Source organism: Engystomops pustulosus, chromosome 6 (assembly GCF_040894005.1).
Source record: "Engystomops pustulosus chromosome 6, aEngPut4.maternal, whole genome shotgun sequence".
Classification (NCBI taxonomy): Eukaryota; Metazoa; Chordata; class Amphibia; order Anura; family Leptodactylidae; genus Engystomops; species Engystomops pustulosus.
Window position 1 is genome coordinate 106041927 of NC_092416.1, and position 16435 is coordinate 106058361.

The following is a 16435-nucleotide window of genomic DNA, read 5'->3' on the forward strand; positions in this document are numbered from 1 at the left end:
TATTCTGTATCTGAGGCAGGCAGGGGGCATTATTCTATGTTTGGGCCGGGCTGGGGCCATTAATTCTATGTCTGGCGTAGGTTGGGGGCATAAATTCTATGTCTGGGGCAGGCTGGGGCCATTAATTCTATGTCTGGGGTAGGCTGGAGCCATTAATTCTATGTCTGGGGTAGGCTGGGACCATTCAATTTATGTCTGGGGCAGGCTGTGGCATTGATTCTGTGTCTGGGGTAGGCTGGGACCATTCAATTTATGTCTGGGGCAGGCTGTGGCATTGATTCTGTGTCTGGGGCAGGCTGGGGGCATTAATTTTATGACTGGGATAGGCCAGGGCCATTATTATTATACCTGGGTCATAGTCTGAGCTCTATCAATACTGGGGTGGGGGTGGGGGGTTAAGGAGGTTAAAGGAGAAAAAGAAGAAATACATTATCCTTACATTATGGGGCACTATTTGTGTGGTACTAATATTGTAGGGGGCTCTATTACAGTATTTGGGGCACAGTATTGGTGGTAGCAGAAGGGACAATGGGAAAGTGCAGAACATAAGACGTCTGTGTGGAGAAGATGAGGAACGAGTACAATCAGAGGACACATCACCTGATGTCACTGGATGTAATAGGTGAGGATCTCATGTGTTTTCTGTAGCTGTATATGATAAATACTGATTTTTTGCATGTTTGCTTCTGTGTAGTATTATAGTAGTTATATTCTTGCACATAGGGGGCAGTATTATAGTAGTTATATTCCTGTACATAGGGGGCAGTATTATAGTAGTTATATTCCTGTACATAGGAGAAAGGTATTTAAGGCTTAACGGGTCGTGTGTTTGCATCATTTACTGATCGACAGGTCACATTCTTTGCACGTTAGATTCACTTAGCGCAAAACAAGAACATCTTTTGCTAGTAAGGCCATCTACCAACAATTTGTCTGTTATAACCCCACCCACATTATCTGACCACACCCATTTGTTTTGACTCCGCCCATAAAATGGGGCCACTTTTACAGTTTTTTCCAGGGCCATTTTAAATTCCCAGTCCGCCCCTGACCCAAGGTAATGTGAATAATAATATAATCCTGGCTGTGTGCAGTGGTTCCACAAGTTAACTCCTACAGGACTCCAACAGCCCCTTTTGGCCTTAAGGACGCGGCACCATTTTTCAAATCTGCCCTGTGTCACTACAAGTGGTTATAGCTTTGGAACGCTATGAGATATCCAGGGGATTTTGAAATAGTTTTCTCGTGACACATTGTACTTCAAATTATTCTGAATGAAGGAGAAAGATGAGTGGCACTCACCGATTTCTGTGAAGTATCTTTATTTCGGGTGCATAGTACAGGGAAGTGCGACGGACCGTTTCGCGCCTACTAGCGCATCATTAAGCCATTGATGTCACTCGCCCGCGTCACTCACAATATATGCGTCGATGCCGGCGAGCGTTGTCAAGGAGACGGTGAACACAAACCAGCGCTATAGGTAAAGTGCATGGTGAATATTAAAAAACAACTTACAAAAGTATAAAAACAAAGCAAGACAGCATGCCTACGTGTTAGCATAAGCAGATGAATGGTACAAAGTAAACATTATCATAGTATGTAAGGCTGGAAGGAGACGCAAGTCCATCAAGTCCAACCTTTAAGAATTAAATAAATGTTTTATCCCCATAACCCATGATATTTTTTCTCTCCAGAAAGTCATCCAGGCCTCTCTTGAATATGTACATAGAGATAGAGTCCACCATAACAACCTCCTGCGGCAGAGAGTTCCACAGTCTCACTGCTCTTACAGTAAAGAACCTTTGTCTATGTTGATGGTAGAATCGCCTCTCCTCTAGGCGCAGAGGATGCCCCCTTGTCCTGGTCACAGGCCTAGGTATAAAAAGATCTTTCGAGAGATCCTTGTACTGTCCGTTCAGGTATTTGTACATTGTAATGAGGTCTCCCCTCAGTCTTCTTTTTTCTAAACTGAATAATCCCAATTTTTTTAATCTGTCAGTGTATTCTAATCCCCCCATTCCCCTAATAATCCTGGTTGCTCTCCTCTGCACCCGTTCCAGCTCTACTATATCCTTTTTATACACTGGTGCCCAAAACTGTACACAATATTCCATGTGTGGTCTGACCAGGGATTTGTATAAGGGCAAAACTATGTCTTCATCATGAGAATCTATTCCTCTCTTGATACATCCCATTATTTTATTTGCTTTAGCAGCAGCCACCTGGCTCTGGTCACTAAAATTAAATTTACCATCCACCAATACCCCCAAGTCCTTTTCAGCTTCAGTTTTACTAAGTAATTGACCGTTGAGAACATAATTATACTTTTTGTTTCCATGGCCCAAGTGCATAACGTTACATTTATCTACATTAAACCTCATCAACCATTTCTCTGCCCATCCCTCAAGCTTCCGCAAATCCCTCTGTAATGCTAAGCTATCGACCTCAGTATTTATTACTTTACACAGCTTAGTATCATCTGCAAATATTGAAACTTGACTGTGTAAACCCACTACAAGGTCATTAATAAAAATATTAAAAAGAAGTGGCCCCAATACTGACCCCTGTGGCACTCCACTGGTAACATCAACCCAATCTGAGAATGTGCCATTAATGACCACCCTCTGTTTTCTATCACTAAGCCAATTACTTACCCAAATACACAGATTTTCTCCTATTCCCAGCAGTCTCATTTTATATACCAACCTTTTATGTGGCACGGTGTCAAATGCCTTTGAGAAGTCCAGATATACAACATCCACAGCGTCCCCCAGATCCAGTCTTGAACTTACCTCCTCGTAGAAACCAATCAGATTAGTCTGACAGGACCGATCTCTCATAAACCCATGCTGACGCTGGGTTATAAGGTTGTGCACAGTGAGATACTCCAGGATAGCATCTCTAATAAACCCCTCAAATATTTTCCCCACCACAGCAGTTAGACTCACGGGTCTGTAGTTTCCAGGATCGCTATTTGATCCTTTTTTGTATATTGGTACCACATTTGCTATGCGCCATTCCTGTGGAACATAACCAGTCCTCAGTGAATCTTCAAATATTAAAAATAACGGTCTGTGTATCACCGTACATAATTCATGCAGAACCCGGGGGTGTATGCCATCTGGCCCCGGTGATTTATCTATCTTCGTGGTTGCGAGGCGGCGCCGTACCTCTTCCTGGGTTAAACTGTTGACATTATAAAAAGAATTAACATTATTCCTCATTGTGTCTTCCACCAGGGGATTTTCCTGGGTAAAGACAGTTGAGAAGGCGACATTCAGTAGATTGGCCCTTTCCTCATCTCCTTCCACCATGACCTCCATGTTATTTCTAAGGGGACCCACACTCTCTGTTTTTAGTTTCCTATCATTTATATACTTGAAAAATAATTTGGGATTATTTTTGCTCTCCCTGGCGATATTTCTCTCAGTCTCTATTTTTGTGGCCTTTATCTGCTTTTTACAGGATTTATTTTTCTCTCTATAATCCAGTAATGCCTCATCACTACCTTCACGTTTTAGCACCTTAAACGCTTTATCTTTCTCGCTTATTGCTTTCCTCGCTTATTGCTTTCATTTTTGGGGGGGGCTTTTGTCTTTGAGAACATTATCCCAGTCTATGCCTTTAAGGTCTTCCCTTAGTTGCTGAAAATTTGCCCTCCTGAAGTTTAGAGTGTTGGTTGCCCCTTCCCTAACATTCTTAGTAAAGCGTAATACAAAATCAATGATATTATGATCACTATTCCCCAGGTTCCCCCCAACCTGTAGTTTTGATATCCTATCAGGTCTGTTGGTAAGGATAAGGTCCAGCAGTGCCCCCCCTCTTGTTGGCTCCAGGACTAGTTGCGACAGGTAATTGTCTTTTGTTGTTGACAAGAACCTGCTGCCTTTGAAGGACCTGCAGGTTTCGGCCCCCCAGTCAATATCTGGGTAATTGAAGTCCCCCATGATAAGTACTTCACCTTGCTTTGAAGCCGCATCCATTTCACTTATCAGCATTTCCTCTGCTGCCTCCATTATATTTGGAGCCTTATAACAAACCCCTAGTAATATTTTATTATTCTTTTTCCCTCCTCTTATCTCAACCCATAGGGACTCCACATTTGCGTTACTGATGTCATCTCGCAGGACGGGCTTGAGGCAAGAATTCACATATAAACAAACCCCTCCACCTTTTTTATTTAAACGATCCTTTCTAAAAAGACTATAACCATCTATAGCAGTGGTGGCGAACCTATGGCACGGGTGCCAGAGGCGGCACTCGGAGGCCTTTCTGTGGGCACCCAGGCCATCACCCCAGCACACCAGACAGGACTCAAAGAATCTTCCTCCAGTTTCAAGCAACTTAAAAGATGCTGCTTTCAGACATATTTTGATACTTACTTTGCTACTTGGGACTGTAGGAAGAGGGAGAATGACTAGACAGGGCCAAATTGTCTATGGAGGACCTCCTGTTGGCCCCAGAGGGACGCTGGAAATGAGCTAAAATGATGAAAATTTTCCATCTTTCTACTGTGTTGATGTCGTCAGGAGGCAGTTGTTGAACAGGGAGCAATAAGTTACTGATTTAATTTTTGGTTGCCACCTCGTTATAAATAAGGGGGGTTTTGGGTTCAGTTTGGGCACTCGGCCGCTAAAAGGTTAGCCATCATTGATCTATAGTAACAGCCCAGTCATAGCTACTGTCCAGCCATGTCTCGCTAATACCCACTATATCATATTTCCGCTCCATCATCAAGAGTTCCAGTTCCTCCATTTTGTTTGTGAGGCTTCTGGCATTTGTGTACATACACTTTATATGGTTTTCCCTGTCCGTATTCCTTTTGTCCTTATTCCCCAATCTCATTCCAGCCCCCCTTCCTCCCCCATGGACTATGACTCTTCCCAGCTCTCTATGTACACTGTCTATTTGCCCTGCACAAGTGTAGTTGCCCTCCCCCCAGGTCTCTAGTTTAAACACTCCTCCAACCTTCTAGCCATTTTTTCCCCTAAAACAGCGGCCCCCTCCCCATTGAGGTGCAGCCCATCCCTACTGTAGAGCCTGTAGCTAACAGAAAAGTCAGTCCAGTTCTCCATGAACCCAAAACCCTCCTTCCTACACCAACTTTTGAGCCACTCATTTACCTCCTTGATCTCCCGCTGCCTTTCTGGTGTGGCACGTGGTACAGGCAGTATTTCGGAGAAAATTACCTTTGAGGTCCTTGCCCTGAGCTTATGGCCTAAATCTCTGAAATCATTTTTAAGGACCTTCCACCTACCTCTTACTTTGTCATTAGTGCCTATGTGGACCATGACCGCTGGTTCCTCACCAGCCCCTCCCAGTAATCCGTCAAACCGATCCGCAACATGCCGAACCCGAGCACCCGGCAAACAACACACTGTTCGGTATGCACGGTCTTTGTGACAGATTGCCCTGTGTGTTCCCCTAATAATGGAATCTCCCACTACCAGCACCTGTCTGACCATGCATGTGCTCCCATTACCCTTCTTACTGGAGCAGACATTCCCCTGGTTGCTAGCGGCCACGTCTTTCTGCAGCATTGCTACCCCAGAGCTGATATCCCCCTCATCCGCCAGCCTGGCAAACTTATTGGGGTGCACCAGATCAGGACTAGACTCCCTACAACTCTTCCCTCTACCCCGCCTTCTACATGTTACCCAACTAGCTGCCCCCTCACTCTGCACCTCCATACTTCCCTCCCCACACCCATCTTCCCCAGAGAGTTTGTGCTCCAGGAGCAGCAAACTTCGTTCCATATTATCAATTGCCCGCAGCCTTGAGACTTGCTCCTTTAGATCCAGAATCTGGGCTTCCAGGTGAGCAATTTTCACACACCCCACACAGCAGTATTCCCCCTCGAACGGCTGTTCAAGGAAAGCATACATGGCACAGGATGTACACCGTGTAGCAATGCCACTTATGGAGTCCATTATTCTAATGTGGATTACAATAGAAATATGCACAGAAAGAAGAATTTACAGTCGAAGTAACACAAAACACAGTAGTTACCTGCTAAAGCCCCTCAAACTTAAGTCCCTTAAACCTAAGTCACACTTAAGACACTGCACACACTTTGGATCAATGCACACTCGCCGCCAAGCTCACAAACTCGCTTTTCTGATGCTTCTTTTAAAGGTTATCTGCCACAAAAATCTGCAGAGCTCACTGCAACAATATCTGGCTGCAAAACCCATTATCTTTATAATCGGTAGCATACAAGACCTTCATACCTCTAATTATAGATATTAGTGTATACTTCTTTTTATATATATATATATATATATATATATATATATATATATATATATATATATTATGGATGAGGGATCAAAATTCGATTTGTTGTTATGAGACAATCACAAGAATACACTATAATCATTTTTATCATTCAGTCCTAAAATGCCTGTTGCATCAAAACCAATAATCTGCCTGCTTTGCTTTCTCAAAAGAGTACGGTTCCTGTCTCCTCCAAAGGGGTTAACTTTAACCTGTGTAATCCCTGCAAATTTCAAAACTTCAGGGTTTCCATCGTGACATTTTCTCACATGTTCAATCAGTCGGGGACAACCATTTCCTGTGCCTATAGACTTATAGTGCTCCCTGAATCTTATGTACAATCTTCGTATAGTTTTTATAATGTAAAACCGTTTGCAAGGACAGAGGACTATGTATACAACGTAGGTGGATTTACATGTAATAAAGGAGTCTACCCTTTGACACACCTCCAAACTCTATCGACTTTAATTGGCAATTGGAACCGTACCTATAGTTTCCCTTAGGGATGCTTTTTTCTAACCATGTAGATCGTGCAGTAGAAAACCTGCTCTTTACCAGGGCACCGTCTAAAGGCCACTACAGGGTGTATGGAAGTGATGTCCTGGAGTTGGGGGTCCTGACTTAGGGTACCCCAGTTCTATACGAAGATTGTACATAAGATTCAGGGAGCACTATAAGTCTATAGGCACAGGAAATGGTTGTACCTGACTTATTGAACATGTGAGAAAATGTCACGATGGAAACCCTGAAGTTTTGAGATTTTCAGGGATTACACAGGTTAAAGTTAACCCCTTTGGAGGCGACAGGAACTGTACTCTTTTGAGAGAGGAAAGCAGGCAGATTATTGGTTTTGACGCAACAGGCATTTTAGGACTGAATGATAAAAATGATTATAGTGTATTCTTGTGATTGTCTCATAACAACAAATCGAATTTTGATCCCTCATCCATATATATATATATACATATATATATATATATATATATATACCAAAAAGAAAATCCAAGCGGCACAAACCTCGTGTGCGAAGTTGGGTGCAGGCACCTTAGGACTGGGCCATAAGTCCTCTAGTTAGGATGTAGAGAAAACGGGCAGCACTCCAGAAATAGGTGAAAAAACGGTTTGTCTTTTATTCCATGGAGTGCTGCCCGTTTTCTCTACATCATATATATATATATATATATATATATATATATATATATATATATATATATATATATATATATATATGAAGTATACACTAATATCTATAATTAGAGGTATGAAGGTCTTGTATGCTGCCGATTATAAAGATAATGTTTACTTTGTACCATCTGCTTTTGCTAACACGTTGGCATGTTGTCTTGCTTTGTTTTTATACTTTTGTAAGTTGTTTTTTAATATTCACCAATGCATTACCTATAGCGCTGGTTTGTGTTCACTGTCTCCCTGACGACGCTCGCCGGCGTCGACGCATATATTGCGGGCGAGTGACGTCACTGGCTTGATGATGCGCTAGTAGGTGCGAAACGGCCCGTCGCCAGGCCCCGCACCTCCCTTTACTATGCACCTGAAATAAAGATTTCATAAAAATCGGTGAGTGCCGCTTATCTTTCTCCTTCATTCGGAATATGTTTGGACTTCACACTATTCCAGCAGAGCACCACTAGCTGTGTGATTATATAAGGACTGTGTTGTTGGAGACCGTCACGGATACCACTATTACCCCATCTTGGTTGTGTGTGCGACCATCTGATTTGGATTATGCCGAGTGTTGCTCTACCTATCTTTGTTCTGTACTTCAAATTAGTTTAAAAATTTGGATGGCCTAAATAATAGCAAGACTCATAAATTACCCCATTATGGAAACTACACACACACACACGTATGAAAAACCACTTTTAAGAAGTTTGTTAGCCCTTTAGGTGTTTTATAGGGGTTAAAACAAAATAGAGGTGCAGTCTGCAAATTGTAATATTTTTTTCACAATACACTCATTTTGGGTGGAAAATTAAACATTTACAATGGATTAAATGAAAAAAGGCTCCACAAAGTTTGATACCCAATTTCTCCCGAGTACAGTGATACCCTATATGTGGTAGTATGCTGCTGTTTGGGCGCACGGCCGGGCATAGAAGGGAAGGGGGCGCCAACCAGATCAGATTTGCTATGTCACATTGTACAGGCTATAATTTTTTTCTTTTTTTTTAATGTGGACCTATAGGGGCTTATTTCTTTTGCCACATGAGATGCACTTTTCTGGTACGTAATTTTGGGGCATCTATAGCTAATTGGTGAGATTTTATTAACTCTTTGTTGGTGGAGGAAATGAAAATCATCAATTTTTGGGAACCTTTTTTTTGTGTTTTATTTTTTGGCCATTAACCATACCATTAAAATAGTATATTATTTTTATTCTATGGGTCGCCACGATTACGAAAAGACCTCATTTATATCGTATTTTTTATTTTTTTTTCCCCATTTTTACTGAATAGAAAGTCATTTTGCAAAACTGTTGCATCACCATCTTTTCATATGTATAACATTTTTATTTTTCGGCTGACAAATTTGGTTAGGGGGTTATTTTTTGTGAGAAGGATTGTTCTTTTTAGTGTTCTTATTTTAGAGTGCTTAACATTTTTGAAATCACTTTTTAGAGCATTTTTTATGGGGTATTAATTAAAAATTATCTTTTTTTGGAACGTTTTTTGCGGTTTTTTTTCTCCAGTGTTTACCGTGCAGGTCCAGTAATGATTCTGTTTTATTATTCAGATTGTTACGAACGCGGCAATACCAAATATAAAGGTTTTTTTGTGTGTTTTTATACTTTATTAAGTGTTTTTATGGGAAAGTGACATTTTAGGGGCTTATATTTTTATGTATTTATTTTTTAATTCTAATGTGTAGTGTTAAGTGTTTTTACATGCTTTTACTTATACTTACTTGATCTATTTTATTGTAGAGCAGTGTAAACTGTCTGAGCATGCAGACGCATGCTCAGACAGTTTACAGTCAGACCTGGAAGGGGTCTGACTGCCAGGGAGAGCGGGCAGCTCTGGGACACATGGCAGTCCTCGGAGCTGCCCAGAAGTGGATCGGATCCCCCGGTAAGCAGCACGGGGGATCCGATCCATAGCGGAAACACCCTTACATGGGGTTAACACCCGCAATCGGAGTCGGTTCCGATCACTGGTGTTTGCGCAGGCTGTCAGCTCTGATAGACAGCTGCAGCCACTGCTTCTGGTGTTCGTGAAAAATGTTATGCCACTTGGAAGACAGGTTTGAACAAATGATAGGTTGTTTTTTTTTCCCCACCTTTGGGTTTTATTTGGCAAATTTAGTAAAACGTTACATAAAATATTCAAGTATGGTATCCCCGTAATTGTATTGACCCATAGAATAAAGATAACATGATTATTAGGCTATATGGTGAACACAAAAAAAAGTGAAAAATCCAGTACAGACTTGATGCTTTTCTACTCCTGCCCTCAAACAATAGTTCCTAAATTTTCAACAATGGGGGATACCAACACCAAAATGGTAACACTTGAAAAAACATCTCATCCTGCAAAAAAAAAAAGCCATCACATGGCCCCAATAACGAAAAACCTAAAATTTTATAGCCTACAAAAGGAGCCAATGAGGAGGCAGATTTAAAAATGGGTTGATTTATATAGGGGGAGGGGGGGTTAATGTTAAATATGTAAAATTTCATTCAAAACAGTATTTATCCCCAAAATAGTCAATTCTAAAAATATGGAAAATCGATATTCGATTTGAATGCGGCTTGACACCAAAATAAATTCAGACATTTCAAAAATTATGAGAATGTAAAGTAGACATGGGAAATGTCATTCAGCAACTTATTTAGGTGGTAAATCTATCTGCCTGAAAACGCAATGATTTAGAATTGTTAGGGTAGGATTTAATATTTTAGTGTGCGTTGGCTGTGTTTCAAAGTATTAAATTATTGCATGTGTGCACGGTCGCAAGGAAATGAATCAGACCCACGCAGATACAAGACATGCTCATACCATTGCCCGGGGCAGATCAGCACTGTGCAAGCTTTATTTGGTTTCACAAGTGTATATAAAAAATTGGAAAGAAGCAGAAGAGGGAGGAGAAAACTAATGATAACATCAGAGTTCCCAGCTTATGTAGTCTCTTGATTAGAGAGTTTCCTTGCTGTTGCATGTTCACGTCACGCCCACATTCCTTTAGCCTCGATGTTCTGGGTACGATCCATGATGATGGTGCCATCTTAAAATGTATTCTCTGTTACAATGCTTTTAGGAAAATAAGTAGAAATGACAGGATTTCATCTATCAGCTAGGTTTACCTTAACAGAATTTTCAAAAATGGCACTTTTTTTTAAATTAATTTTTTATTTTTGTAAATAAATGCTAAACTTATCAGCCAAAATTTACTACTAAAATGAAGTACATCATGTGGAGAAAAAACAATCCCAGAATTGCTTTGATAAGTAACATTGTCCAAAAGTTATAACCATATAAAGCGATGTATGTCAGAATACAAAACTGGTTCTGAGCCTTAAATTGTAAGTCATTCTGAGAAAAAAAATTAAAAAAATTATTCTGCTCCAGGTTCCTGTGAATCATTCCTCCAAGTATTTTGCCTATAAGCCACCATTTGGTACCTTATTTTTTTTCTCCATAGCAACCATGTTTTGCAGCTCTACAAAAATACACATTCAGTAAGATTGAGGGGCGGAACCTGTTTCCTGTCACATCATCTCAAGCACATGCTCCTGACCAATGACCAGCTTCAGCATAGACACACCCACCCAGGCAAGAACAGAGCTGTTGCTAAGATACTGAATCGGTGTACACAAAGGCTGTCTGCATAATTTTAGCAATGGATGCTGCTGAGGTAACTACTATAAGGTAACCCCATTGTTGTTACTGCACACATATCTATCTACATATACCACTAAAAACTAGATAATTTGAAAGAAATATAAGATAAATATAATGAACAAAGATATGAGATATATCCGAACTCATATTAAAAAATGTTTCTATCTATCTAGTGCAACACCCTCGCCGATGCAAGGCAGAGGGGTTGTTGCAAATATGTCCCATCATGTAGCTTGCAGCCTGTGAAGGGTCTGATCAACCCCACAGCAGGTCACTACATAACAACTACATGATACAGATGAGCACTGCAGCGTTAGAGTCTGCCTGGTAAGGCAGGAGTTAATTCCTTATGTGATGTAATATGTGTCATCCAATCACATGTGTTACACCTTGTTTTTGTGAGCTGAGATGCGATTGGAGGAGTAGCCACCACCTGACCAGTGGGAGTAACAAAACCCCTGGTCAGGAAACTTCTAGAAGTCAGTTCTCTCTCAGAGGAGAGTTCAGTTAGCTGAGACAAGCTCAGTCAGGCGGACCAGATTACAGACTCTGAAGAGTCAGTGCAGCCAGCACACCAAACCAGAGCAGGAGAGCTCAGCTCCCTGCCTGAAGAGTGTAGTGAGTTAGTTAGTGAGAGGAAAGGGGTATCATCCTACTTTCAAGGGTGATATCTGAAGCAACCCAGGACAAGCTGAAGCATCCTACTAGGACCCAGCTATCTCCCAGCCTGCCCTTGCATCCAGGCTGAAGATCTACTCCTGTGGCTCCCTCCAACTGCATCTCCAGCATTCTACCTTTTGTCAAGGCACGTTGCTACTGTTCCTGTCGGTTCAACGTCTGGCCCCTGCTACTACGGCTGTCACCATCACGGGCACCCTATTCACCACAGAGAGTCATACTCCTGATACCAAAGGGTTGCCCCAGGGAGAACCGCTATAGCAGCCTCTCCCTCATCATTTCTTGCCAACACCACCCTGCTGGAGACCTGCCAGGCTGTAGGACAGCCCTCAGGTTCCCCATACCAAGCACCATGACACTAGCGTGCCTAGGCCGTAACCGCCAGCCACTCAGGTACTGTGGGCCCTGGCTGACTCCAGGCCCCAAGAAAAGGCTAGGCCCCGGTGGGGGATGTTCCACTAGCATATCTTCTGTAATACCATCAATCACTTATACATCTATCTACTTATCTAACTATAAAGACAAAGGAAAAAAAAGGCAGCACACCAGATTGTAGTGAAAAAATACTTTAGTGGATTTATTCCATGTGAAAGAGCAACGTTTCGGCTCCAAACAGTGAGCCTTTCTCAAGCTGAATATCCATGATTGTGTACAGATATATAAACAAAATGGAGAAGGTCATGTGATCATTAATGACCAATACAGACAAAGTGCAAAGTTCAAGCAATGTGCAAAGTTCAAATAATCATAATGCTCATAAAATTTACTAAAATACAAATATCAAATAGATACATCATTAGATTAAAGTGCATGTGCATGTGTCTCAACATGGTATATGTATACAAATATAGTTTTAGCATACAACGTGATCATCCATTGGTGTGTGTGAACACTGACATAGTAAAAGTGAAAATTTTTTTATTTTTTAAATCCATAGCTAACAAGCTATAAACAAAGTCCCCATCGTCTCACCACCTTATATCAAAAGAAGAGCTAGTGATAGCCGTGTACACCATCACACTGGGCTGGCACGCATGGTAATACGCACACCGGGAATGGCGTCCGCAGGTGTGCGATTCGGCACATTGTAAGTCTATGGGCAGAACCACTGCCAATCAAAAGACTGACAGCAGCTGATGTCAATAGACAAAAAAAAAATATATATGTATATAGAGGATCGCATCGCTGGAACTATGAGCAAGTAAATAGATGCATAATGGCCATATATATGTTAGTATTCACACTGCAGTATGGGCCAGTCGGTCCGAACAATAAGCTGTGGGGAAAACGCACCATGGCAACCTGTGTATCGGCAAGATGTACATATTAGCCACACAGAAAACGCATGTTCACCGCAAGGGAACCGCAATTATTGTGAATAGTGCCTAATAAGGCTGGAGGTGCCAGTTTATGTCTAACCCCTTCCCATGGGAAAAACAGAGAACGGCAAATTACCTCTGTTTTAGTGGTAATAACCACAGCGGTGACAAAACATAAGGTGCTGACCCCATAAGGAATAACAATAAATATATGATAAGATGTCACTGCAGATATGAAATACAGAAGGAATGGATGTCAACTAGAGATGAGCGAACATACTCGTCCGAGCTTGATGCTCGTTCGAGCATTAGCGTACTCGAAACTGCTCGTTGCTCGGACGAATACTTCGCCCGCTCGAGAAAATGGCATCTCCCGCCGTTTTGCTTTTTGGCGGCCAGAAACAGAGCCAATCACAAGCCAGGAGACTCTGCACTCCACCCAGCATGACATGGTACCCTTACACGTCGATAGCAGTGGTTGGCTGGCCAGATCAGGTGACCCTGGAATAGACTAGCCCCTGCCTGCGCTGCTCGGATCATTCTGTGTCTGGATGCCGCTAGGGAGAGAGCTGCTGCTGGTCAGGGAAAGCGTTAGGCTGTTCTATTAGAATAGTGTTAGGCAGGAGTGATTCTACAAGAACCCAACAGCCCTTCTTAGGGCTACAATAACGTTATACATTTTTTTTTTTTTTTTTCAGCTAGTACCATATTGTGAGGAATTTGCAGGGGGACTTGCTACCGTTGTGTTTAGCTCTTAGTGACACACATATCCACCTCAAACACCAAAGTGGGACAATTTATTAGGGGTTTGATTTCAATTAGGCACAGTCTGCCAGTTCCTTTTTATTTTACGTTTATTTTTTCATAACTCAGCGTCATGTCATCTGGCATAGCAGTGTGCTTTCATACTTGGCTAGAAAATAGCCATAGGAGAATCCAAACGGCTTACTTAGGCCTACAATAGCGTTATATATTTTATTTCTGGTTGATCTGCTGGTGGCTGTCCTTGCTGGAGTGCATCTACTACCATATTATGAGGAATTTGTAGTGAGACTTGCGACCGTTGTGTTTAGCGCTTAGTGACGCACATATCCATCGCAAAGACCGAAGTGGGACAATTTATTAGGGGTTGGATTTCAATTAGGCACAGTCTGCCATTTACTTTTTATTTTACGTTTATTTTTTCATAACTCAGCGTCATCTCATCTGGCATAGCAGTGTGCTTTCATACTTGGCTAGAAAATAGACATAGCAATAGGATAGCATCGTTTGGTTTTAAAAACTAAAAAAAACAACAAAAAAACACAAAAATACACAAAAAAAAGTAAAAAAAAAATTAGTTATAACTTTCATTTTCAAAATGTTTAACCCGAGGGCTAGGGGTAGAGGACGAGGGCGGGGACGTGGGCGTCCAACTACTGCAGGGGTCAGAGGCCGTGGTCCTGGGCGGGGTGAGACACCACCTGCTGATGAGGGAGCAGGGGAACGCCGCAGAGCTACACTCCCTAGGTTCATGTCTGAAGTTACTGGGACTCGTGGTAGAGCACTGTTGAGGCCAGAACAGTGCGAACAGGTGATGTCGTGGATTGCCGACAATGCTTCGAGCAATTTGTCCACCAGTCAGTCTTCCACGCAGTCCACCCATGTCACCGAAATCGGCACTCCTCCAGCTCCTGCACCTCAGCCTCCTCCCCCCCCCCCCCAGTCTGCCCCCTCCCAGGAAAATTTGGCATTTGAACCAGCATACTCTGAGGAACTGTTTTCTGGACCCTTCCCACAGTCACAAACCACTTGTCCGGTTGCTGCTGAGCAATTTTCCGATGCCCAGGTTTTCCACCAGTCGCAGTCTGTGGGTGATGATGACCTTCTTGACGTAGTGGAAGAAGTGTGTAAAGAGGTGTACGACGATGAGGAGACACGGTTGTCAGACAGTGGTGAAGTTGTTGTCAGGGCAGGAAGTCCGAGGGGGGAGCAGACTGAGGGATCGGAGGATGATGAGGTGACAGACCCAAGCTGGGTTGAGAGGCCGGGAGAACACAGTGCTTCTGAGATGGAGGAGAGTCCTCGACCAGAACAGGTTGGAAGAGGCAGTGGTGGGGCCAGACGGAGAGGCAGGGCCAGAGCTGGTGCATCAGCGCCAAATGTGTCACGTAGTGAAGCTCCCGTGGCGAGGGCTAGATTTTCAGAAGTCTGGAGGTTTTTTAAGGAAACACCGGATGACCGACGGACTGTGGTGTGCAACCTTTGCCAAACCAGGATCAGCAGGGGTTCCACCACTACTAGCTTAACTACCACCAGTATGCGCAGGCATATGAATGCTAAACACCCCACTCAGTGGCACCAAGCCCGTTCACCTCCGGCCGTGCACACCACTGCTCCTTCCCCTGTGTCAGCTGATAGTCAGCCCCCTGCCCAGGACCCTGGCACAAAAACCCCATCGTCGCCTCCACGATCCTCCACAGCATCCACCAGCGTTCAGCTCTCCATACCCCAGACGCCGGAGCGGAAAAGGAAATATAGTGCAACCCACCCGCACGCCCAAGCCCTTAATGTCCACATCTCCAGATTGCTTAGCCTGGAGATGCTGCCCTATAGGCTAGTAGAGACCGAGGCCTTTCGCAAGCTCATGGCGGCGGCCGCCCCTCGGTATTCGGTCCCCAGCCGCCACTACTTTTCCCGATGTGCCGTCCCAGCCCTGCACCAGCACGTGTCAGACAACATCATCCGTGCCCTGACTATCGCCGTTTCTGACAAGGTCCACCTGACCGCGAACACGTGGACGAGTGCTGCCGGGTAGGGCCACTATATATCGCTGACGGCACATTGGGTTAACTTGGTGGAGGCTGGGACCGAGTCTGACCCTGCGGCTGGTCATATACTGCCGACGCCGAGGATTGCGGGGCCTACCTCGGTCCAGGTCTTTCAGGCCTACTATGCCTCCTCCTCCTCCCACCCCTCCTCCACCTCCTCCTCCGAACTACCATCCGTGGGCATGGCGCCATCAGTCGCTAGCTCTAGGCACAGCAGCAGTGCCGTCGCTACGCGAAGCAGGCGGTGCTCAAACTGCTGAGCCTAGGCGATAAAAGGCACACTGCCCAAGAACTATTACAGGGCATCACGGCGCAGACTGATCTGTGGCTGGCACCGCTGAACCTGAAGCCAGGCATGGTTGTGTGTGACAACGGCCGTAACCTGGTGGCTGCTCTGCAACTCGGCAGACTGACACATGTGCCATGCCTGGCCCATGTGTTAAATCTGATAGTTCAGTGTTTCCTCAAGACATACTGATTTGCTCACGAAGGTGCG